Consider the following 27868-nt stretch of genomic DNA (forward strand, 5'->3'; position numbering starts at 1 on the left):
ATTGCCACTGAAGTATAAATGGAATTGTATTCAAAAATGACAACAATTCCAAACTGGCAATTACTTGAATATAGCCTATTTAAAGCTCACAAAACAAAGAAAGACAATTCAGAGGGAACTGGAAGTTAGAAATGTTGTTATTGATTGTTCAACATTGTAGCTGGCTTTTTGAAATTGTGAGAATAGAAAGACAATAACAAAGATATTAGTATTTAGGAAGATTAAATTCTAGTGATGAAGAACATAAGAAGACTGGAGTACTGAAGTGTTGAAAAATGTACAGGTATAAATTGACAATCTTGTTATCGACTATCCAGTTCTAGTTTACAGATCTAGGACAAACTGAGAAGTCCTGTTTCTGGTTAGACCCCTAAGTCTCAGGTGTTAGATATAATACCAACAGAAGACCAAGTAGCTTAGACCCACTGAGAAGGTAAGTAATTCAATACAGGCTATCCTTGTATAATTAAGGAAAAGACTTTCATAATAGTCATGGTGTAAAAGACTAACCATATTCCCCTCCATCATATCCTGCCTCTCCCATTAATTCCATTCTGTCTTTGACCTTATCAGTCCCCAGAAGTGTTTACTTCTATTTACTCCCTCCTCCCCTTTGCCCTCCATTCTATCATTGCCTCCACAATCCACTTATCCCCTTCTCGCCTACTTTCCTGAATTGTAAGATAGATTTTCATACCAAATTGCATGTGCATGTTACTGCCTTCATAAGCCAAATGTGATGAAAGTAAGCTTCACTTTTTCCCTCTTATATCTCCTCTTTTCTGCTCCATTGAGAAAGCTAAATCTTGCCTCTTTTATGAGAGATAATTTGCCCCATTTCATTTCTCCCATTCTCCTCCCAATATATTCCTCTCTCGTCCCTTAATTTTATGTTTTTAAATATCATGCCTTTCTATTCAACTCACTCTGTGCTCTCTGTGAATATATATATGTGTGTGTGTGTGTGTGTGTGTGTGTGTGTATGTATGTATGTATGTATGTATGATCCCTCCAACTACCCAAATTCTGAGAAAAATCTCAAGAGATGCAAATATCATCTTTTCATGTAAGAAGGTAAACAGTTCAGCTTTAATAAGTCTCTTATTATTTTTCTTTCCTGTTTAGTTTCCATGCTTCTCTTGATTCAGTACTGAAATTGTTTCTTTTTGGCTGCTTGCAGTATTTTGTCCTTGACCTGGGAACTCCATAATTAAGCTTTAATGTTCCTGGGAGACTTTCTTTTCAAAAGTTTTTTAGGAGATGGTTGGTGGATTCTTTCAATATTTATTCTACCTTCTGGTTCCAGAATATCAGGGCAATTTTCCTTGATAATTTCATGAAAGATGATATCCAGGCTCTTTTTTTGTTCATGGCTTTCAGGTAGTCCCAAAAATTTTAAATTGTCTCTCCTGGATCTATTTTCCAGGTCACTTGTTTTTCCCATGAAATATTTCACATTGTCATCCATTTTTTCATTCTTTTGGCTTTGTTTTGTAATTTTTTGGTTTCTTGTAAAGTCATTAGCTTCCATCTGTTCCATTCCAACTTTTAAAGAACTATTTTCTTCAGTGAGCTTTTGAACCTCCTTTTCCATTTGGTTAATTCTGCTTCTTAAAGCATTCTTCTCCTCACTGGCTTTTTGGACCTCCTTTGCCAATTAAGTTAGTCTATTTTTAAAGGTGTTATTTTCTTCAGCATTTTGACTCATTTCCATGATTTTCTTACATAGCTCTCATTTGTCATCCTAATTTTTCCTTCACCTCTCTTACTTGATTTTCAAAATCTTTTTTGAGCCCTTCCATGACTTGAGAATATTACATATTTCTTTGGGAGTTTTGGATGTGGAAGTCTTGATTTTCATATGTTCCTTTGATTATATGCTTTGTTCTTCCTCATCTGAAAGGGTGGGAGAATATACCTGTTCACCAATAATATAACCTTCTATATTCTTATTATTCTCCTTTTTTGGGGCATTTTCCCAGTCTGTTACTTGACTTTTGAGTCCTTTGTCAAATGGAGAGTGTAATCTAGGGATCTGTAATTTCTCAGTTGCTCCAAGGTGACCCAATCAGGGCAGAGGAGGTTACTCCCCTCCTGGCCTGTGCTCTGGTCTTCAAAAATAAGACAAGCTTTTCTGCCCAGAATCTGTGACTAGAATTCCCTCTCCAGAGCCTCCATCAGCTCTCGCACGTTAACACTCTACCTTACCCCAGGGGTGCCACACAGGACTGTGTCCCAGATCTGCAACTCAATTCTCCCAGGGTTGTTAGGCTGAGTGCTCTGCTGCTGCAGTGTCTGCCTATGCCTTGGGCACTGTGCTGGGGCCAGACCCTGCTTCCTTCTCACCCAGGTGAATGAGTTTTCTCCCTGACCTTTGAAGCTGTCTTTGGTTATTGTGGGTTGAGAAATCTGGGAACTGCAGCTGCTGGATATGATTCTGTGCCCTGAAGCCTGTTCCAGTCTTATCCCTGATGCACTGCATGGCCTTGGCTGGGCTGCACTCCATGGGCTGTACTCCACTCTGAGCCCAGAGCAATTGACATTTCCTGTTGGCTTTCAAGGTTCTCTTAGGCTGGAAATCTCTTTCACTCTGTCATTTTGTGGTTTTTGCTGCTCTAGAATTTTTTTTTATTTTAAAATTTATTTATTTATTTTTATTTTTCAACATTCATTTCCACAAGATTTTGAGTTCAAAGTTTTTCCCCATCTCTCCCATCCCCCTCACCCCTAGACACCGTGCATTCTGATTAACCCTTGTCCCAATAGGCCCTCCCTTCTATCACACCCTTCCCTTCCCTTATTCCAAACTCCTCTATTTTCTTGTAGGGCAAGATAGATTTCTATACCCTCTCACTTGTATTTCTTATTTCCCAGTTTAATATGAAAACAATTTTTAAAATTTGTTTTTGAAACTTTGAATTGTAACTTCTCTCCCTTCTTCCCTCCCCACCCATCCCCACTGAGAAAGCAAGCAATTCAATACAAGCTATACATGTGTAGTTATGGAAGAGACTTCCATAAAAGTCATATTGTAAAAGAGTGATATAGTTCCCTCCATCCTATCCTGTCCCCCATTTTTTCTATTCTCTTTTTTTACCTTGCTCCTCCTCAAAAATGTTTATTACTAATTACCTCCATCTCTTATTTGCCCTCCTTTCTATTATCTCCCTACACCTTACTAATCCCTTTCCCCCTACTTTGCTACAGTATAAGATAGATTTTCATGCCAAATTCAGTGTGCATGTTATTCCCTCAAGTCAAATGTGATGATGGTAAATGTCACATTTTCCCTCTCACCTTCCTTGTTTTCCCCTTCATTTAAAAAAACTTTTCTTGCCTCTTTTATGAGAGATAATATACACCACTCCATTTCTTTCTTTCTCCTCCCAATATATTCCTCTCTCACTAAATTTTATTTTTTAGATATCACCCTTTCCTATTCAACTCACCCTGTGCCCTCTGTCTATATGTATATGATCCCTCCAACTACCCTAGTGCTGAGAATAGATTCAAGAGTTACAAATATTATCTTTCCATGTAGGAATGTAAACAGTTCACCTTTAGTAAGTCCCTTATGATTACTCTTTCCTGTTTACTCTTTAATACTTCTCTTGATTCTTGTGTTTGAAAGTCAAATCTTCTATACAGCTCTGATCTTTTCATCAAGAATGCTTGAAAGTCCTCCATTTCTTTGAATGACCATTTTTCCCCCTGAAGTATTATGCTCAGTTTTGCTGGGTAAGTGATTCTTGGTTTTAATCATAGCTCCTTTGACTTCTGGAATATCATATCCCAAGTCCTTTGATCCCTTAATATAGAAACTCCTACATCTTGTGTTATTCTGATTGTATTTCCACAATACTCAAATTGTTTCTTTCTGGCTGCTTGCAATATTTTCTCCTTGATCTGGGAACTCTGGAATTTGACTACAATATTCCAAGGAGTTTTCTTTTCAGGTCTCTTTCAGGAGGTGATTGGTGGATTCTTTCAATATTTATTTGACCCTCTGGTTCTAGAATATCAGAGCCATTTTCCTTGATAATTTCATGAAAGATGATGTCTAGGCTCTTTATTTTATCATAGTTTTCAAGTACTTCTAAAATTTTTAAATTGTCTCTCCTGAATGTATTTTCCAGATCAGTTGTTTTTCCAATGAAATATGTCACATTTTCTGCTACTTTTTCATTTCTTTGGTTTTGTTTCATAATTTCTTGATTTTTCATAAAGTCATTAGCTTCCATCACTTCTATTCTAACCTTTATGGAATTATGACTTTTGGACCTCCTTTTCCATCTGGCCAGTTTTGCTTTTTAGGACATTCTTCTCCTCATTGGCTTTTTAGATCTCTTTTGCCATTTGGGTTAGTCTATTTTTTAAAGTGTTATATTCTTCAGCATTTTTAGGTCTCCTTTAGCAAGCAGTTAACTTGTTTTTCATGATTTTCTTGCACCACTCTCATTTCTCTTCCCAAGTTTTGCTCTTCTTCTCTTGCTTGATTTTCAAAATACTTTTTGAGCTCCTCCATAGCCTGAGAAGCATTCAAATTTTTCTTGGAGGCTTTGGATGGAGGAACTTTGACTTTGTTTTCTTTTATTTGCATGTTTTGGTTTTCCTTGTCACCAAAGTAAGATTCTATAGTCTGATTGTTTTTTGGGATTTTGCTCATTTCTCCAGTCATGTAGTTGACTTCTGAGCTCTTTGTCAAGGTTGGTCTCTGCTTCCTGTGGCATTGGGGTTGTACTATAACCCACTGGATTTCCCCACAATTCCTCAGGGAATCCTCAGGGATGCTGTTCCAAAGAGAAATAGTTACATTGGGCACGGACCTATTTTTGTCTAATCTGTGAGCTTCACAATGAACTGGTTTTAAGGGAGAGAGAGAGGGAGAGAGAGAGAGAGGGAGAGAGAGAGAAGGAGGAGGAGGAGGAGGAGAAGAAGAAGAAGAAGAAGAAGAAGAAGAAGAAGAAGAAGAAGAAGAAAGAAGAAAGAAGAAGAAGAAGAAGAAGAAGAAGAAGAAGAAGAAGAAGAAGAAGAAGAAGAAGAAGAAGTCACTATCTCTGCCCCTGGTGCTGCTGTGGTTGCCATAGGGTTCCTTGGCCCTGTTCCCCTCAGCCTCCCTGGGGCTGGAGTTGGAACATTCCATTCTCCTGCATTGGTTCCACGGACTTTTCCCACTGACCTTCCAATTTATCCTCTATTCTATGGGGTCCTAAATTCTGAAAACCACAACAGATGTGAGAGATTCAGTTCCCCCAAGGCCTGCTCAGGTCCTTTTTGTGCTGGCACAGCCCACATTGGACTGTGCTCTCCTCCCAACATGGCATGATAGACACTTCTCAGGGACTTTCGAGCCTGTCTCGGGCTGGAAATTTGCTTCACTCCATCATTCTGTGGGTTCTGCATCTCCAGAATTTGTCTACAGCCATTTGTTACAGGTGTTTGGCTGGGCTTGGCTGGTGCGCTCTAGAAGGTCCATGCTGCTACTCCACCATCTCGGTTCCACCCCCTCTAGAATTCGTTTGGAGTCATTTTTTCACGAATTTTACGGGCTATTGGGGGAGAGTTATAGCAAGTCAGTACTTCTACAGTGTCATTTTGGCTCGGCTATGAATGAACGATTTTAATGGACTAAACAAAGATATAAGTCCTTACATTCTAATATGGGAAATGAAACAGATTTCTTTTCCTCTCTATCATCTTCAGGGTATTAGAGGGATTCTAATTAGACAAAAATCTAGCGGTTGTCCCATTGTGTCTTGAAGCTCTTAAAAGAAGAGAAAAGAAGGAGAAAAGTTATACATTTGCTGTGAGAGAAAATATGTATGGGGAAAATGATCTCATATGGTCAGAGTATACAAAGGAATACTCTACAAAGGGGAAAGACTTTGTTAGGATTGACTGTCATTTGGAAGTAAAGAATGTAATTATGCTAGAAGATAATTTTTAAACAGTGTCAGTGCACTCCTGAATGCTAAAAACTCTCTTCATGGAATTCAGGTCATGCCTATATGCCCTTGGAATGCCCTTGAAAGAATAGGCATTCCTGATGGTAGCAATAATCTCTGGTTAGTCAATCTCTGATTGACTAGTTGCTAGTCCACAATTAATGAAAAGAACGAAGATTATTGTGAGAGTTGGGCTTATTCTAATGAAGGAGTGAGGGATGTTCCTCTGAATACTCAGTTACTCTGAATACCAAGAGACTTATCTGATATCCAGACTACCCCTGCCTAAGGCACTCTGCTCAGACCTGCCTGAGTGGAACACAATGGATTGGAATCTAATTTAATTAGATTAAACTTTGTGTAAGTTTCTCTAGTTGAATGGGATATCCCATCCAGGATCAAAAGGAAGGGGATTTGGGCACTCTCATCCATCAGCAATGTCCTTCAGACTAAACAACCTAAAAGCTTCTGAAAAAATTCCTGTTTCTAATTCAATAATCAATTATGATTATTCTGGATATTAGGCATTTGTAAATGTACATTAACTTTACATTTATTTGTTTTCACTTCATACTATTGTCTAATATTGAACTCGAATTCCAATGGAAACTAGGAATTATTTCTATAGGATCTGCTGTCTAATCTTGGTATAAATATATATATGCAACTGATACTTTGAACTTCAGTGTAATAATTTACATCTCTTCTCATTAAATGACATGTTAATAAATTAATAGGAACACAAGATCATAGATTTAGCATGGAGAGGACTATCTTAATAAATCAATTCATTTCACAATAATAGAAAATGAGACACTGTAACCTGCATATTTGATAGGTGTATTATATGTGCCTCTATTGCTAAATTAAACAACTTAGTAGTGTGGACACCTTAAAAGACCTCCTTTTAAGTATACATACAAGCATTAATAACTATTATTTGGGTATGACTATTTACTTATTTCCAAATCCACCAAATGTACTGTTGAATGCAATGAGGAAATATCTATTTATCTATCTATCTATCTATCTATCTATCTATCTATCTATCTATCTATCTATCTATCTATGCCAAAGAGAGAGTATGTCAACAGTTTTGTAAATATTAAAAAAATTATACATGAAGCATTTCCTCCATTGCTCAATCATACAAGCTAATCAAGATATTAAGTTTCTCTGACATAATGTGACTCTAATGGATCTTTGTGATTAATTTCCTTCTAGAGATATTAATCATCTCTTTTATAATAATGATAGCTAGAATTTGTAAATTCTTTAAAATCTACAAAATACTCTTAAATACCTTATCTTTTAATTTTACCTTTTTATATCTCATTTTATCTTTACAATTCTGTGATACTTGTGCTATTATTGCAACTAGTTTACAAATGAGAAAACTGAATCTGAAAGAGGTTAAGGAGACCAGCTTCTGTTCCTTCCTCCACTGTTCAACAAAATGTCATTCACTATGTTTCTCATCACTCATGTCTCAATTTATTCACAACTTTATAAGAAATTCTAATTTTCGTAGCCACTTCATGCTCCTTTGCCTATCATATCATCTTTAACTATGGCATATGTTTGCATAGCTATAATTAAAGTATGTGTCTCATTCCATCACATTGCATTCATGCCTCTATGCTTAAATGTTGTTCAGTCCTTTTTCAGTCATGTCTAACACTTCATTATTTCATTTGGGATTTTCTTGCCAAAGATACTAGAATGGTTTGACATTTCCTTCTCTAGCTTATTTTACAGATGAAGAGCTGAGGCAAACAGGTTTAAGTGAATTACTCAGGATTATACAACTAATAAGTGTCTGGCATCAGAGTTGAACTGAGAAAGAGAAGCCTTCCTGACTCAAGGCTGACAACTTATCCACTGAACCACCTACGTGCCCTGAAGTTAAGTATGCAAAATAATTTCCATTTCATACTGTATGCCTTGGACTCTTTGTTCATCTGAGTAAAGTCAGTAGAACCCATGAGTATTAGCACTTTATCTTTGATATTCTCTCCTATAAATGAATAGTCCACTACACTGCTATATTGATGATATTGCTACCATCTATTGTCTGCTGTTGAGAGCTATAGGCAGTTTTCAAAACCTCCCTTCTTGTTAAGATTAAAGCCATTTTAATTCAGTTTGTAACATTTCATGCAATCATTTTCCTTTTTAGGGTGCTGCTCTGTCTCTGGCAAGAAGTTCTCAGAACTGTTATATTTAAGCATAGGTCAAAAAAGGCAAATCTCATTTATATTCATTGTCTATTTAATCAGACATTCATCCTTCAATCCCTTCTCCTCTTAAGCAATTTTGGCAATAATGTTAAAAATATCACTTCTGGTCCCATAGGTTTTACTTTACTGTCCAAGTTTTGAAATCTTTAGCAATAATTTCTTTTTACACACACACACACACACACACACACACACACACACACACACACACAGACACAATTTATTTTTGATTTATGAACATTCACTTCCACAAGAATTTGAATTTCAAATTTTCTCCCCATCTCTCCCCATCCCACACCCCAGGAGAGCATGAACCCCATCCACCCCTTCTTCCAGTCTGCCCTCCCTTCTTTCACCCTCTCTTCTTTCATCCCCTCCCATTTATGTTGTTGTAAGACAAAATCGATTTCTATACCCTATTGCCTGTATATCTTATGTCCCGTTGAAAAAACCATTTTAACATTCATTTTTAAAGCTTTGGGTTTCATATTCTCTCCCTTCCTCACTCCCTACCCACCCTTATTGACAAAGCAAGCAATTCAATATAGATCATACATGTGTAACCATGCAAAACACTTCTTTAACACTTTTGTTATGAAAGACTAATCACATTACCCTCTGTCTTGTCCTGCCCTCCATTTATTCTATTCTATCCCTTGATCTGTCCTCCCACAATAGTGTTTGCTTCTGATTACCCCTTTCTCCCCATTTGCTGTCCCTTTTACTATCTTCCCATTCTTATTCTCTTCCCCACTGCCTTCATGCATGGTAAAATACATTTATATGTCCAGTTGAGTGTGTGATATTCCTTCCTTAAGCCAAAACCCATGAGAATAAGACTCACTTATTCCCTTTTATCTCTTCCCTCTTCACATACATTATAAAAGCTCTTTGTTGCCTTTTTTATGTGAAATGATTTGCTACATTCTACCTCTCCCTTTCTCTTACTCCCAGTACATTCTACTCAATGGAAAATTTTATTTTTTAGGTATTCTCCCTTTGTATTCAGGTCATCCTGTGCCCTCTATATATGTATGTATGTGTATATGTATACGTATGTGTATGTGTATGTATGTATGCATACATACACATACACCCATATGCAAACCTACACATATACATACACATATATAATGTACTCATACAAACATACCCATACATACCTACATGTGTGTATATATTATGTGTGTGCATATGTGTGTATATTACCTCTAACTACCCTAATACTGAAAAAGGTTCCATGAGTTACAAATATCATCATCTCATGTAGGAAAGCAAACAGTTCAACTTTAATGAGGTCCCTTTGCCTTCTCTTTCTTCTTTTCCTTTCCATGTTTCTCTTGATTCTTGTATTTGGAAGTCATATTTTCTATTTGGCTCTGGTCTTTTCCAGACCAGACTTGGAATTCCTCTATTTCATTGAAATTCCGTTTTCCCCTGAAGTATTGTATTCAATTTTGCTGGATAAATGATTCTTTATTTTAATCCTTCCATATTTCACCTCTACAATATCATATTCCATGGCCTTTGATCCCTTAGTGTAGAAACTACTGAATCTTGTATTATCCTGATTGTATTTTCACAATACTTGAATTTTTCTTCTGGCTACTTATAACGTTTTCTGCTTGGCCTGGGTTCTCTGGAAGTTGGTTACAATATTCCTAGTTTTCAGTTTGGGGTTTCTTTCAGAAGATTGTTAGTGAATTCTGTCCAGTCTATTTTTCCCTCTGGTTCTAGAACATCAGGTCAATTTTCCTTGATAATTTCTTGGAAGATGGTATCTAGGTTATTTTTTTAATTATGCTTTTCTGGTAGACCAAAAATTTCAAAATTATCTTTCCTGGATATAATTTCCCTGTCAATTATATTTTCTTTTTTCCCCCAGTATAAAGTATTTATTTAAACTCAATACTAACATAAAAACTTTCTTTAAATTCATTTGATTTACAGTAAATAAAGTTGTATTTCCCTCCTCTCCATGCATGATCATTGTGCATTAATCTACGTGTTTTAACTGTGAGAAAATAAAGTGTTTCTCCCCCCACCTTCCTTTGAAATTATGTTGATAATATTTGGCACAATGCACTGCATCATAAGGTGATAAAATGCAGATTTGCTAATACCTAGTCTGCAGTTATTCCTGCAGTTCCATGTCTTTTTTCTCTAAAATGTTAAGTTAAAGGAACCATTCACCCAATAAAAATAAATATTGCATTAAGACAGAAATTAAAGCTCTGCAGTAATCTTTTTCTTTAAATGACATTTCAAAAGTGGTTGTACTTAAGAAAAAGGCAGGGGTTGTTGGCTTGCTTTATTAGACACAACTGTCACCTTACACACATATACAACTAGCGCTGTCAAAATTCATCAACGGCAGGAACTTCCCATGGATGAAGGATTTAGATCAACAACATGAGAATTTTTTATGTATAAAATCAGTAGCATGGACTTCAGTATCTTCAGCCTCTTACCGACATGCTACAAAGATCCATGCAAATTAAAGCAAAACTCAGAACGCACACATGTGAAAGGTTTAAAAAAAATCAGTTTTGATGGGCCAAGTTACATTGTGATTTGAGATAGACAACTCTTTTGTTTTCCAAAAATTTGCTGCACTCTAAAAGGTACTTAGTTTGATGTTATCTAGTCAATGACATGCCTTGACATGCCTTGAAACACGTTTGGCACCACACTCAGAGAAAAAGTGAAAAACTTCCCTGCCTTTTAAGACATTCCTTTGTGACAGCAAAGGTTAATGTGTTATTTTTCTCCCATGAGAAATTGAAAGAAAATTATTTTGAAAGGGTAAAGTAGCAGTAATGTCTGTGCTTTATTTTTTATTAATTTGATAAGTAATACTGCATTTGAAACCATAAATGATTATATAACTCAGTCAAAAGTCACTAGTCAGCATTCTGAAAGGCTGCTAATAATCAGTCCAATTACTTCTTCTCACTACCCTTTGTACCTAGATAATACAGACCAAACATTACAAACGTCTCAGCAACCTTCTTTTAACAGAATAGAGAGCCCTTCTAGTTGTGAAAAACAAAATTTCAGGGCTCATATTCTGAAAATGTCTTTTGAGTTATCAAGTTGTCTGATTCATGCAGTTCCTAGTGAGAAAAGTTTTCAGAGTTCAATAGGACTGCTATCTTCTGGGCCATCTTCTGCATCCTTTTGCTCTCCTGATCCCAAAAGACTGTTCAAAAGTTTCCCTCATTGTACATAGGATCTCTCTTGAGTGAGGGCTGATACTGCTCACATAATACTGTAAATATGGTTAGTTTGCCTCCTTCAACAGCCAGCAGCAGAAACCAGATAAAGTTGAGCAAAGGCTGTACAAATGGAGGTCCCTTCTATTTTGAATGATGTTTCTGTGTATATGTTGTGAATACTGCTTTAATTTTTTAAACAGAGAAACTGTAAGACTGTCTGTGCTATAAACATGTCCACCTCACTGCGATATCTTCAAGAGACAGAATATTCTAACGTATTTGCACATCCTTCTCAATCTGTGGAGTTCAGCAAATGATACTGAGACTCACAATAATTCTGTTCTTTCCGTAGGATGATAGCCAATAACTGGTGTAATTTTAGATGACCCAATTTCTCTGATCCACCACTGGACCAGTGCTCTGGATACAAATGCCACTCTTTCTGGAGAATTTGGATCCATCAAACTAAACGCTTTAGCTAAATTTTCCAATAACTCATCAGTTACTTTGCATGCGATATCTCCAAGGACTCTAAGAACAGCATGGAAAGAACTGCAACGCTGTTTTGTTGACTGTGACTGAATAACAACAATGCCCCTGAGTACATTAGTTCTCCTGCTTCTATGTGTTTGCCTTGTAACATGTACCTAAAGAATAGGACTTGTACATTCGGTGTGCCTCATAGTACTGCCCTTATCGACACTAGTGCGGAGCTTTCCCTCCAACCCTGGACCCTGTCCCAGTTCCAGGAACTATTCTGGGAGCTGTCCTGCCTGGCCATTGCCATAGTTGCTGCTGCCATCCTTGGGGCCCACATAGAGAGCTGTCCACTGTATTTTCAATGAGATATTTCACATTGTCTTATTTTTTGATTCTTTTGATTTTGTTTTATAATTTCTTGATTTCCCATGTAGTCAGATTCCATCTGCTTCATTCTATTTTTTTAAAATAAATTATCTCTTTAATAGCGTGTTCTAGAATATTGCCAAGAATTAAAATCAAGTTAACATTTATATAGATTTCAGACTCATATCTCTTTTCGTTTTTGAAGACATAGACATCATTTACACATTTCTCCTCCTGCTGCAGTTCTTTCCTTATCAAAGTTTGAGATTCAATGCACAACAGCTCATCAATCATATCTACGAGTTCTTTCAGACAAATTGCATGCAATTTGTCCAGATCTGGTGCCTTGAACTCTTCAAAGTCAACTGCATTCTCTCTTACCATCATTTTGATTATAGCCTCAAATTCTGTAATAACTATTTTTTCAAATTTCTTAAGATTTACTTATTTTTAGTTTTCAACATTCATTTCCACAAAATTTTGAGTTCCAAGTTTTCTCCCCATCTCTCCCCTCCCCCACCCCAAAACACCATACATTCTGATAATCCCTTCCCTCAACCTACCCTCCCTTTTATCACACCCCTCCATTCCCTTATCCCCATCTTCTCCCCCTTCCAGTAGGGCAAGATAGATTCCTTTGCCCAATTACATGCATTACTCATCTCCCAGTTACACGCAGAAATAATTCTTAACATTATTGAATTTCACCTTCTCTCCCTTCCTCCCTCCCCATCCATTCCCACTGAGAAAGCAAGAAATTCAATATAGACTATATATGTGTAGTTTTGCTAAAGACTTTCATAATAGACATATTGCAAAAGACTAATTATATTTCCTTCCATCCTATCCTGCCCCATTTATTCTATTCTTTCTTTTGGCCTTATGCTTCTCCAAGAGTGTTTACTTCTAATTACCCCCCTCCTCTGGTTTGTCCTCCCTCCTATCATCCCCCACACTTCACTTATCCCTTTCTCCCCTACTTAAATGTAGTGTAAGATAGATTTTCATACCAAATTAAGTGTGCATGTTATTCCCTCCTAAAGCAAAATGTGATGAGAGTAAGCTTCCCTTTTTCCCTCTCACCTTCCCCTTTTCCCCTCCATAAAAAAAACTTTTTTTGCCCTTTTATGAGAGATAACTTTCCCCGTTTCATTTCACCCTTCTTCCTCCCACTATATTCCTCTCCCCTGATTTAATTTTATTTAGATGTCATCCCTTCCCATTCAACTCACCCTGAGCCCTCTGTCTATGTGTGTGTGTGTGTGTGTGTGTGTGTGTGTGTGTGTGTGTGTGTGTGTGTGTAATCCCTCCAACTTCCCAAATACTGAGAAAAGTTATAAGAATTACAAATATTATCTTTCCATGTAGGAATGTAAACAGTTCAGCTTCAGTAGGACCCTTATGGTTTCTCTTATCTGTTTACCTTTTCATGCTTCTCTTAATTTTGGGGTTTGAAAGTCAATTTTTCTATTCAGCTCTGTTATTTTCATCAAGAATGGTTGAAAGTCCTTTATTTCATTGAATGATCATTTTTTTCCCTTGAAGTATTATACTCAGTTTTGCTGGGTAGGTGGTTCTTCATTTAACCCTAGCTCCTTTGACTTCTGAAATATCATATTCCAAGCCCTTCAATACTTTAATGTGAAAGCTGCCAGATTCTGTGTTATCCTTATTGCATTTCCACAATACTGGGATTGTTTCTTTCTGGCTGCTTGCAATATTTTCTCCTTGACCTGGGAACTCTGGAATTTGACTACAATATCCATGGGAGTTATTCTTTTCGGATCTCTTTCAGGAAGTGATCAGTGAATTATTTCACTATTTATTTTACCCTCTGGTTCCAGAATATCAGGGAAGTTTTTCTTGATAATTTCATGAAAGAAGATATCTAGGTTATTTTTTTGATCATGGCTTTCAGGTAGTCCAATAATTTTTAAATTGTCTCTCCTAGATCTATTTTCTAGGTCAGTTGTTTTTCCAATGATGTATGTCACATTGTCTTCAATATTTTCATTATTTTGGCTTTGTTTTGTAATTTCTTAGTTTCTCATAAACTTAGCTTCCATCTGCTCCATTCTAACTTTTAAAGAACTATTTTCTTCAGTGAGCTTTTGATTCAGTGAGCCTTTTTCATTTGGCTAATTTTGCTCTTTAAAGCATTCTTCTCCTCCGTGGTATTTTATGACTCTTTTGTCATTTGAGTTAGTCTATTTTTAAAGGCGTTAAATTCTTCAGCATTTTTTGAGTCTCCTTTAACAAGCTGTTGACTTGCTTTTCATGATTTTCTTGCATCACTCTTATTTCTCTTCCAATCTTTCCTCCACCTCTCTTACTGGATTTCCAAAATCCTTTTTGAGTTCTTCCATGGCCTGGGATCATTGCATATTTATTTTGCAAGTTTTCCATGAAAATGTTTTGACTTTTGGGTCTTCCACTGAAGAACTGAATTGTTCCCCTTCATTCTAAATGATGGAAAAAATACCTGGTCACCAAGAAAGTAACTTTTTATTATCTTATTCTTTTCCCCTTTTGAGGGCATTTTTCCAGACAGTTTCTTGACTTTTGAGCTCTTTGTCAAAGGAAGGGTGTACTCTGGGTACCTCTAAGTTCTCAGTTCCTTCAATGTGGCACAATCAAGAGGGGGGTGTACTCCTCCCCTGGCTTGCACTCTGGTCTGTGAGCAGGATCCTCTCTACAGAGCCCCCACCAGCTCCACCATGCCAGCACTACTTTCCACCCCTGGGCAACCCCTCAGTTCTGAGATCCAGATCTACTGCTAAATTCCCCAGGGGCTCCAGGCAAGTGCTCCAACAGTGGAAGCTGCCACTGCCCAGGGCCTGGGGCTAAAGCACTGGACTGTGTTCCCTTCTCACCCAAGTGAAAGAGCCTTCTCACTCATCCCAAAGCTGTATTTGGCATTTGTGATTTGAGGAATATGGAACCCACAGCTGCTGCTGGTGTCACAGTGCCTTGAAGTCCACCCTAGTCCTGTCATTACTGCTGTGGTCTTCTGCCTGTCTATACTAGGTTGCTGTCACTTAAAGAACCATTTTCTTCAGTAAGCTTTTGAACCTGCTTTTCCCTTTGGCTGATTCTGCTTTTTAAAGCTTTCTTCTCCTCATTGGCTTTTGGCATCTCTTTTGCCATTTGGGTTAGTCTATTACTAAAGGCATTATTTTCCTCAACACTTTTTGGGTTTCCTTTAGCAAACTCTTAACTCGTTTTTCATGATTTTCTTGTATTGCTCTCATTTCTCTTCCCAGTTTTTGCTCCAGCTCTTTTACTTGATTTTCAAAAACCTTTTTGAGCTCTTTCATGGCCTAAGACTATTTCATATATTTTTGAAATCTTTGAATGTAGTAGCCTTGACCTTGCTCCTTTTTTTCCACTTGTATGCTTTGATCTTCCTCTGGTTGTATATTTTGATCTTCATCCAAACCTTTTCACCATGAAAGTAACCCTCAACAATCCTATTTTTTCCCTTTGCAGGTATTTTCCCAGCCAACACCTGGAGTCCTCTATCAAGTGTAGGGTATACTACTCTAGGGTTCAGAGATTTGGTGTGATATCTCTAGGCATCTGTAAATTTTCAGTTCCTCCGAAGTGTCATCATCAAGGGAGAGATGTTCATTCCTCTCTTGGCCTGTACTCTGACCTATGAGCAATCACAAGTACACTTTCTGCTCTAGAACTGCGGATAGGATTCCATCTCCACAGCTGCTACCAGCTCCACCATGCCAGTGCTCCTCCTCACCCCAGGGCTGCCACTCTGGACTGAGGCACAGGTCAGCCTCTCCATTCTCCACTGTCTGCAGGCTGAGAGCTCCAGAAGCATTCACTGCTGCAGTAGTGGTTGCAGCTACACCGGGGCTGGGGCTGGGGCTGTGGTTAGACCCTCTCCTCCAGTTGAAAGAGCTTTTTCAGTGACCTTTGAAGCTCTCTTTGGTGTTTTTGGGTTGAGACATCTGGAAACTGTGGCAGTATCCCTTAATTCAATATCCTTCAGCCTGTTCCAGTCCCATTTATACTGGTATGGCCCATGCTAGGCTGTGTTATGCTCCAATCCCTGTTCAATAGACCCTTCCTGTTGCTGTCTCAGGATGTCTTGGGTTGGAAATTTGTTTCACTTTGTTATTTTGTGGTTTCTGCTGCTCTCTAATTTATTTTGTCATTTTTCCATCTAATTTAAGGACTTTAGCGGAGAGGGGTGGGGTGTGAGCTCAAGGAGGACCATGCTTATACTCCTTTATCTTAGCTTTGCCCCTTAAATGTCTAATGTGGAAATTTGTTTTGCATGACCTCTTACAGGTATAATGGGCACCATATTTCTTTCTTTCACATTGAAAGGGGGAAAAATGGAGGGAGAGAATTTGAACCAAAAGTAAATGTACATACAAATTAATAATTAATAAAGTTAGTAGTGCAAGACTTTAAAATCACCTCAAAGATAGTTGGATCTTGTCTGGTACTATATTTCCTAGATAATACTTTCCTGTTATGATGAACTTTATCCAAAAAAAATTTGACTATTTGTGTTAAAATACAAAACTCTTCATATCATCTATAGACTATCTAATAGCTAATCCTTAGAAGGAATCATATGCATCATGTATTGAAATTAGCTAAAAAATAATTCAACAATAGACTAAAATATTATATTCATTATAATTTATTGTCACCTCTAGCATGAAATTAAAATGTCATAATTGGAAATAGGAAGGAGTAGTTATTATTAGAAAACCATTAAGAATAGTTTTCCTCAAAATTCTTGAGAAGGGTATAAGAGTAATATATTGGTTTTCACCATAATTCTAAATTTTAGAAACACATGGTTTTTGAACTCATCTAGTTCTTGTCAAAGCTGTAATATCAACAACAAAAACAACAACAACAAGACCACAACAAAAAACCATCTTATAGTTAACATTCTAACATTTTTTCCACTGGCTCACATTGGCCTTTCCCTACATTATGAAATATGAGATATTTGAATCCTTGGTGATAGGGAGACCACACAAAAAAAACTAGGTAAGTAAATAATTTAAACTTATTTCATTAGAACAAATTTTTTCCACTGTGTTAAAATAGAAATTCAGTGAACAATATTTTTCCTGAATTATGCATAGTACGAAATCTTAAAACTCATGTGAGTTTGTGATGTGGTAATATTTTTGTTGGGATATGTGCTGGGAGATGTGAATAATTGTATTATTTATATACAAATTCAGGGCTATGTTCTTTAACATGAATTGTTATGGGCCAAGATAGTGAACTAAAATTAGAGATTTGCTTAAGTTCTCCAACCAAGCCCCTTCAAATACCAGTAAAAATTACTCTAAACAAATTCTAGATCTTTCCAACACATAAAATGATAAAGTGAAACAAATTGCTAGGCCAAGACACCCTGGAAGGTTGACAGGAAGGGTTTATTGCACCAGGTTGGGAGTGCAGTGTAGTTCAGCATGTGCTGCACCAGCAAAAATGGATTTCAGCAGGTCTCAGATGACTGAATCACTGGCAGTTGCAGTGGTTTCCAGACTTTTTGGCCCACAAAGGCCGAAGATAACATAGAAAATCAGTGGAAAAACTCTGTTAGACCTGGGCAAGAGAGAAGTGTAGTATGACCCTAGCACCAGGGCTGTGGAGGTGATGGCAGTAGTGGCAGCAGCAGTAGCAGTGATTGTTTCTGGAGCTATAGGCCCACAGACAGTGTGAGGATCAAGTGGCTGATCAGAAGGATTGCAGGGATCTCTTTGCTGACCCTGAGACAGGATTCTGTTGCTTCGCCCATGCTTATATCTGGGTTGCAGTCCAGGGTGATGGTACTGGGACAAAGATGAGCACTGGTGTGACAGAGTTTGAGCCTGCAGTGGAGTTGGAACCCTCCTCAGAGTTCCAAGGCAGAAAAGAGTGGTTGGGGTAACTCACAGACCAGAGCACAGGCCAGGAAAGTAGTAAACACCCCTCTTTTGATCATACCACCTTGGAAGAATTGAAAATATACAGGTCCCTAGAAGTATCTCTAAAAACGGTTGTACAAAACCCCTGAAGTATGGGACAGGACCCTACACAGTGGAAGCACAGTCCAACCTTAACAAAGAATTGGAAAGTAGAGTAGACTATAGTCTCAAACTATAGAATCTTACTTAGTTGACAAAGAGGATCAAAATATACAACTAAAACAAGACAGCAAAGTCAAAGTTCCTACATCCCAAGCCTCCAAGAAAAATATGAATTATTGCCATGTAAGAGCTGAAAATGGTCTTGAAAATCTAGTAAGAGAAGTAGAGGAAAAATGGGAAAAAGAAATGAGAGTGGTACAAGAAAAACAAGAAAAATGAGTCAACAGCTTACTAAAGGCAATACCTCAAAATCTGAAGAAAATAACATCTTAAAAATAGACTACCCCAAATGGTAAAAGAGGTCCAAAAATCCAATTAGGAAAAAAAATGTGTTAAAATGCAAAATTGGTCAAATGGAAAAGGAGGTCAAAAAATTCGAATAAAAAGAAATGGAAGCTAATGACTTTATGAGAAATCAAGAAATTATAAAACAAAATTAAAAGAATGAAAAAAATAGGAGACTATGTGAAATATCTCACTGGAAAAACCGCTAACCTGGAAAATAGATCCAGGAAAAATAATTTAAAACTTATTGAATTACCTTGAAGCCATGTAAGACAAAAAGTATAGACATCATCCATCAAGAAATTATCAAGAAAAAGTGCCCTGATATTCTAGAACTGGAGGGTAAAATAGAAATTGAAAGATTCCACCAATTGCCTCTTCAAAGAGATTCCAAAAGGAGAACTCCTAGAAATATTTATCATAGCCAAATTCCAGAGTTCCCAGATCAAGAAGAAAACATGGTGGGTACTGCCAGAAAAAAGCAATTTGAGTATTATGAAATCACATTCAGGATAACACAAGATCTAGCAGATTCTTCATTAAGAGATCAGATGGCTTGGAATATGATATTTTGGAGGTCAAAGGAGATAGGATTAAAATCAAGAATCACATACTCAGCAAAACTGAGCATAATATTTCAAGGGGAAAAAGGATATTCAATGAAATAGAGAACTTTCAAGATGAAGAACCTGAGCTGAGCAGAAAATTGAACTTTCAAGCACAAGAATCAAGAGAAGGATGAAAAGGTAAACAATGAAGAGGTATCATACAGGACTTATTAAATTTGAACTGTTTACATTCCTACACGGAAAGATGATATTTGTAACTTATGAGACCTTTCTCAGTATTAGGGTATTTGGAAGGAATATGCATATTTGACAGAGACAGAAGGCACAGAGTGAGCTGAATATGAAGAGATGATATGTAAAAAAAAAAAAACTTAAGGCATGAGAAAGGAATATATTTGGAGGAGAAAGGGAGATAGAGAACGGGGTAAATTATCTCACACGAAAGAGGCAAGAAAAAACTTTTACAATGGAGTCGAAGAGGGGGCAGGTGAGAGAGAATGAGTGAACCTTGCTCTCATTGGATTTGGCTTAAGGTAGGTATAATATACACATTCAATTGGGTATCTTGTCCTACAGCAAAGAAGGATGGAAGGGGGGATACAAGTGGGAGAAAATAGAAGGCAGGAAATATTGGGATAGGGAGTAGTCAGAAGCAAACACTATTGTAAAGGGACAGGATCAAAGGAGAAAATAGAATAATTGTGGGGCAGGATAGTATAGGGGAAAATACAGTCAGTCTTTCACAGTATGACTATTATGGAAGTGCTGTGGATGACTCTGTGTGTATAGTCTATATTGAATTTCTTGCCTTCTCGATGAGGGTGGATGAGGAGGGAAGAGGGGAGATAATTTGGAACTCAAAGTTTTTAAAAAAACGTAGGTTGGAGATTGTTTTTACCTGCAACTGGGAAATAAGACAAACAGGCAATGGTTTATAGAATTGTATCTTGTCCTATAAAATAAGGGGGGGGGGAATCAGGAGGGTAATAGAACAGAGGGAAGATTGGGGAAGGATAAAAAGAATGCATAATATATTGAGGTGGGGGAGGGAAAGATGGGGAAAAATTTAGAGCTCAAAATTTTGTGGAAATGAATGTTGAAGGCTACAATAATTACGCTAATCAAAAAAGTTTAAAAAATAAGTTGTTATAAGAGGAAAACTTATATTTATTTGTTATGATCTGGTAGAAATGAGTTTAGGAGCTTTTGCTAAGATAGTGGAGTGACAGGTTAAAGTAAGAGAGCATCAGCAATATATGAAATGAAAAAAATAGGAAAACAAAAAATTCAATGGGAAAAAATGAAGAGTATAAAAAAGGAATAACCAAAAAATGAGCAAACAGAAATATCATGATGAGTAAATAATATGTATTAAATAAAAATGAAGAAAGGCATTGAAAGTAAAGGACAACTTATTAACCTCAGCAACGTCCAGAAACAAAGCTATAACTACATAAGACTTATTAAGTGTAATAAAAAAAATATATTAAGAAAAATATAAAATACTTGACAATTATAAGTAAATAAATTATCTAATTAAAGAAAAAAATTGAAAAGTTGATAATCACACAGGAATGTGATATTATCAGTGAATAAGAAATTAGTACATGATTTAGTGGACAATTGAATTTACCTACCAGAAGACAAAACATGTGAACTGTTATGACTATCAATGAAATGATCTAAAATAATCAGTTAAATAAGAAAAAAAATTCATAACCTTAAAAGCAAAGATACAACTAGATGCTAAGGTTTGGAGGGAAAATGTGATAAAAGAAAATGCCTAAAAATCATTTATGAGGAAGTCATATGAAGCTACAGAATACACAGGATATGAACATAGATGATCCTTAAATTCTTCTATTCTAGTCATCACATATGATGCTAATGAAATGAATTTGCAAGTAGCTAAGAGAGTTCATGTTGCATGTGAAAAAAAATCAGCCACAAGGAGTTTTCAGAAGAAACACTAAGTGAACTTGAATACCTTGCTAAACAATTTAAATTCTGTACAGAAAAAGCAAAATGATAGCTTGATTCCTTTTATAAAACCAATTTTCTCAAAGTAACTACCTAGAGAGTGGAAGAGGGGAAAGGGATTATTAAAAAAAATGGTAGGATTAACTTAATCATAGCAATGAAATTTTGACAGAACAGCACACAAAGTAATGATTGTTAGATGGTGGGGCAGAGTACTGAAAAGATGATTGGGCTTGAATTTAAAGAACATGAGTTTGTATCTTAACTTTGTAATTCCTTGTTTATGTGACCTTGGCAAGTCATTTAATCACTGTGGGCCTCCATTTTTTTCATCTGTACAACTGAGGTGATTGTATTAAATTATATATCTAACTCTCTTTCTTTAAATATATGTAAGTCAAGCTTAGGAAATGTAAATACAAATCTGCAACTTATATAAAAATAACAACAATAATATGGTATTTCTACCATTGTTTATAGTTTATAGTTTGTGAAATGCTTTGCATGTGTCAAATAATCCTGTGAAATAGGTGTTATTATTATCTACATTTTCAGATTTTTATGTGGTGTTTTACCATGGAAAGGAACCACACTGATGTAGTGATTATGGGCACTCTCTTAATCCCTATCCTATAAGGAAGAAAAGATATTGACTCTGTCACATGAAAGAAAAGAGATCAGAGGAAGGAATCATTTAGTTTGCCAGCACCGAGGGCAACAATCTCTCACCAATGAAGTTTACTAAGAATTGGGACCTTGGAAGTTGCAAGGATGAGGTGAGGATGAGTGAGGATGGCCTCACCTCTGTTCCCCACCCTATAAGAAGAAACAGATGCTGATTCTTCCCAGTCACATAAATGACAGCAGATACATGTGTCAGTCAGTATATAAAGGATTTTGTTGTTTTTTTCACTCATTTTAATCATGTCCAAATCTTCACGAACACATTTGGGATATTCTCTTTTTAAATTTATTTTTAGTTTTCAACGTTAGTTTCCACAAGATTTTGAGTTCCAAATTTTGTCCCCATATCTCCTCTCCCCTCACCCCAAGACACCATGCATTCTATTTACTCCTTCTCCCAAACTGTCCTCCCTTATATCACACCCCTCCCTTCCCTTATCACTATCTGCTCTATTTTCTTGTATGGCAAGATAGATTTCTGTATCCTATTACCTGTATTTCTTATTTCCCAGTTTTTCGAAAAAAAATTTAAATATCCTGTTTGAAAACTCCCTTCCTCTCTACCCACCCATCCCCACTGAGAAGACAAGCAATTCAATACAGGTTATACATGTGTAGTTATGCAAAAGACTACCATAAAAATCATGTTGTTAAAGACTAACTCTGTTTGTCTCCATCTATTTTATTCTATTCTGTCTTTTGATCTTGTCGTTCCCCAAAATGTTGCTTCTAGTTATCCCATTGCTTCCATTTTCCCGCCCCTCCATTATTCCCCCTACAACCCACTTATTCCTTCCCCTTACTTTTCTGTAGTGTAAGATACATTTTCATACTAAATTGAGTGTGCCTATTTTTCCCCCTTAAACCAAATGTGATGAGAGTAAGCTTCACTTTTCCCTCTCACCTTTTCCCCTCCATTGAAAAAGACTTTTCTGGCCTCATTTATGGGAGAACATTTGCCCCATTCCATTTCTCCCTTTCTCCTCTCAATATACTTCTGTCTCATCCCTTAATTTTGTTTTTTAGATATCATCCCTTCCTATTCAACTCACCCTGTGCCCTCTGTCTATACAAATAAAATTCTTCCAACTACCCAGATACAGAGAAAAGTCTCAAGACTTACAAATACGATGTTTTCATGTAGCAATGTAAACAGTTCAACTTGAGTAAGTACCTTAGGATTTCTCTTACTTGTTTACCTTTCCATGCTTCCAATGATTCTTGTGTTTTAAAGTCAAATTTTCTGTTCAGCTCTGGTTTTTTCATGAAGAGTGCTTGAAAGTCCTCCATTTCACTGAATGACCATTTTTTCCTGGAAATATTATACTCGGTTTTGCTGGGTAGGTGATTCTGGGTTTTAATCCTAGTTCCTTTGACTTCTGGAATACCATATTCCAAGGCCTATGATTCCTTAATGTAGAAGCTGTTAGATCTTTTGTTATCCTTATTGTATTTCCATAATACTCAAATTATTACTTTCTGGTGGCTTGCAATATTTTCTCCTTGTCCTGGGAACTCTGAAATTTCTAGCAGTTTTTCTTTTTGGAACTCTTTCAGGAAGTGATCGGTTGATTCTTTCAATATTTATTTTACCTTCTATCTCTAGAATATCAGGGCAGTTTTCCTTGATGATTTCAGAAAGATGATGTCTAGGCTTTTTATTTGATAATGACTTTCAGGTAGTTTGATAATTTTTAAATTGTCTCGCCTGTAATATATTTTCCAGGTCAATTGTTTTTCAAATGTGATATTGCTTTTTTATTATTAATGTTATTTTATTATTTTCAGTGTTCTACAATCACTTCCATGTATCTTAGCTTTTTCCCCTCCTTCCCCCTCTTTTACCCTTATCTCCCCACTCCATCCCAGAGATGGCATATAATTTTATATAAGTTCTACACATACAATGTTATTAAATATAATTTCACCTTATTCATATTGTATAGAAGAGTTAAAAGGAATGGAGAAATCATAAAACAAACCAAAGTATAATCCAAAAGAAAATTATCTGGTGCACTCTGAGATCAAATTCCATAGTTTTTGGGGTTTTTTCCTCTGGATGTGGAAGACATTTTGCCTTAAGAGACAATTGGTAATTTTTTAAGTCCTTGCATTGCAATGAAGTTCTAAGGCTACCAGAAAAAATCCTCCCACACTGTAGTTGTTGCTGTGTACAAAGTTCTCCTAATTCTCCTCCTTTTCACTCAGCATCAGCTCATATACATCCTTCCAGGCCTCACTGAAGTCTTCCTGTTAATCATTTCTTATAGCACAATAGTATTCCATCACATTCATATAACATAATTTATTCAATCATTCCCCAGTTGATGGGCATCCCCTTGATTTCCAGTTTTTGGCAACGACAAAGAGTGCTGCTATAAATATTTTTGTACATGTGGGACCCTTTCTCATTTTTATGATCTCTTGGGTACACAGTCCTAGAAGCGGTATTGCTGGGTCAAAGGGTATGCACATTTTTTGTAGCCCTTTGATCATAGTTCCAAATTGCTCTCCAGAATGGCCTGATCAGCTCACAGCTCCATCAACAATTAATTAATGGTACAACTCTCCCACATCTTTTCCAACATTTATCATCCTTTTTTTCTCATGTTCGCCTATCTGATGGGTGTGGTGTGATATCTCAGAGGAGTTTTGATTTGCATCTCTCTAATCAATAGTGATTCAGAGCATTTTTTCATATGACTGTAGATAATTATGATTTCTTCCTCTGAAAACTGCCTGTTCATATCCTTTCCCCATTTATCAATTGGGGAATGACTTGTATTCTTGTACATTTGAGTCATTTCTCTATATATTTTAGAAATGAGGCCTTTATCACACACACTAGTTACAAAAATTCTTTCCCAGTTTTCTGCTTCCCTCCTAATCTTGGTTGCATTGGGTTAATTTGTACAAAAACTTTTCAATGTAATGTAATCAAAAGTCTTCATTTTGCACTTCATAATGTTTTCCATCTCTTGTTTAGTCAAAAATTCTTCCCTTCTCCATAAATATGTTAAATACACTATTCCTTTCTCCACTAATTTGTTTGCAGTATCAATCTTTATAACTAGATCATCTACTTATTTAGACTTTATTCTGGTGTACGGTCTCAAGCGTTGGTCTATGCCTAGTTTCTGCCATACTGTTATCCAGTTTTTCCAGAAATTTTTGTTGCACAATGAGTTTCTGTCCTAGAATCTGAGGTCCATGTGTTTATCAAACAGTAGATTACTATATTCTTGACTACTATGTCTTGGGTACCTAATTTATTCCACTGATCTACCCTTCTGTTTCTTAGCGAGTACCAAGTGGTTTTGATAATTCCTGCTTTACAATTCAATTTGAGCTCTGGTAGAACTAGGGCACCTTCTCTAGCATTTTTTTTCATTAGTTCCCTTGCTATTCTGCACTTTGTGATATTCCAGACGAAATTTTGGTATTATTTTTTCTAGCTCTACAAAATAATTATCTGATAGTTGGATCAGTATGGCACTGAATAAGTTAATTAATTTAGGTAGAATTGTCATTTTGCTTATATTGGCTCAGCCCACCCAAGAGCAATCGATGTTTTTCTGCTTATTTATATTTGATTTTATTTGTGTGAAAAGGATCTTGTAATTGTGTTCATATAGTCTCTGGATTTGTTTTCGCAGGTAGACTGCCAAATATTTTATGGTGTCTACCACAGCTTTAAATCGAATTTCTCTTTCTATCTCTTGCTGTTGGACTTTGTTAGTAATATACAGAAATGCAGAAGATTTGTGTGGGTTTATTTTGTAACCTGCAACTTTGCCAAAGTTGTTAAACATTTCAAGTCGTTTTTTGCCTGATAATCTGGGATTCTCTAAGTATATTATTGTATCATCTGCAAAGAGTGAAAATTAATTTTCTTCTTTGCCTATTCTAATTCCTTCAATTTCTTTTTTCTTCTCTTACTGCTACAGCTAACATTTCTAGTACCATATTGAATAATAGTGATGATAATGGACATCATTTTTTTCATTCCTGATCTTTTTGGAAATACATCTAATTTATCTCCATTGCATATAATGCTTGCTCAAGGTTTTAGGTAGATACTGCTTATTATTTTATGGAAAGTTCCATTTATTTCTATGTTCTCCAGTGTTTTCAGTAGGAATGGGTGTTGTATTTTATCAAAAGCTTCTTATGTACCTATTGAGATAATCATGTGGTTTCTGTTACTTTTGTTGTTGATATGATCAATAATGCTAATAGTTTTCCTAGTATTGAAGCATCCCTGCATTCCTGGTATAAATTCTACCTGATCATACAGTATTATTTTCCTGATAAGCTGCTGTATTCTTTTTTGCTAATATCATATTAAAAGTTTTTGCATCTGTATTCGTTATAGACATTGATCTATAATTTTCTTTCTCTGTTTTGGCTCTTCCTGGTTTAGGTATCAAAACCATATTTGTATCATAAAAAGAATTTGGAAGGACTCTTTCTTCCTCAGTTTTCTCATATAGTCTATATAGAATTGGAATTAACTGTTCTTTCCATATTTGATAGAATTCACTTGTGAATCCATCTGGCCCTGGGAGATTTTTTTCCTAGGTATTCATTGATGGCTTGTTCAATTTTTTTTTAATGAGATAGGGTCATTTAAGTATTCAGCTTCCTCTTCTGTTAGTCTGGGCAATTTATATCTTTTAAAATAATCATTCATCTCATTTAAATTGTCGAATTTATGTGCATACTGGTCGGCAAAGTAATTTCTTATTAATGTTTTAGTTTCCTCCTCATTAGAGGTGAGTTTTTATTTTTGATATTGGTCATTTGGTTTTCTTATTTCTTTTTTTAATCAAATTGACCAAAAGTTTATTCATTGTATTTTTTTTCCTTAAAACCAACTTCTAGTTTTATTTATTAGTTCAATAGTTTTCTTAATTTCAATTTCATTAATCTCTTCTTTGTTTTTCAGTATGTCTAATTTGGTATTTACATGGGAATTTTCAGTTTGTTCTTTTTCCAGTTTTTTCAGCTGCATGACCTATTTTTTGATCTCTTTCTCTATTTTATTCATGTAGGCATTCAAAGATAGAAAACTTCCCCTAAAAACTGCTTTTTCAGTATCCTATAACATTTGGTAGATTGTCTCATTATTATCATTCTCTCGAGTGAAGTTGTTGATTGTCTCTAGAAGAAAGTGATCTTAGGATATGTTGCTATCCTTCAGTCTCTTCATATTTATAGCAATAATCTGTGGCTTCTTGCATGGGTAGATAAAATGGTTGCTTTTTGCAAGTGAGCAAGAATATTGACATACAGATTCAGCTTTTTCAGACTCACTAAAACAGTTTTAGAGACAATTTCAAAAGCACACAGGATGATAGAAATGGCATTTATTTAATATTTTAACCAAATCATTTTAATTCCTTATGTTGTTATTTCAGTGTTTTAAAAACTTTTATTTCCATTGCATTTGGAGATTTTGGATATTCCACATTTTAATTGTCTTAAGTTTATATAATCTTTACATCTGTTTTTTGGGTTAAGTCTAGGTAGTTGAGGATATCAGTCCTGTCTGTAATAATGCATAAGTATGATTACAGTTTATTCACTTATTTATATTTTATTTATTGATTTGGGCTTTTATTAGTAGTGTGGAGGTTGTTCATCTGCTAAATGATAAATTGAGCTTCTATAAATATTTCTGACCACCTGAAAGGGCCTTTTTAGATACCTAGTAAATGTTATTTTTTCCATTCTTTCTACTACTTTAGTCTGCCATGTCGTTTGATCAATATGTCCAGGAACATTAAGGATAACCTTTCTGAAATTCCTTAGTTCACTAACTTGATCCCTGACTTCTGATAATAAATCCCTATGTTTCCATAAAAAAATCACTTGACTAAGGCATTCTATTTGGTACTTCTTTGGCAACATGTTGATTTAGTCACATTTGTATAGTTATAGTAGCTTTTTACTTCTGCTAATGGACCCAACCCATTA

General features: G+C 36.0%; 1 pseudogene; it reads right to left on the reverse strand.

Annotated features, from left to right (window-relative positions):
- Positions 1–11317: 11317 nt before the first annotated feature.
- On the reverse strand, positions 11318–12205 carry LOC140531292 (Golgi to ER traffic protein 4 homolog; annotated as a pseudogene).
- Positions 12206–27868: the final 15663 nt, after the last annotated feature.

Source organism: Notamacropus eugenii, chromosome 3 (assembly GCF_028372415.1).
Source record: "Notamacropus eugenii isolate mMacEug1 chromosome 3, mMacEug1.pri_v2, whole genome shotgun sequence".
Classification (NCBI taxonomy): domain Eukaryota; kingdom Metazoa; phylum Chordata; class Mammalia; order Diprotodontia; family Macropodidae; genus Notamacropus; species Notamacropus eugenii.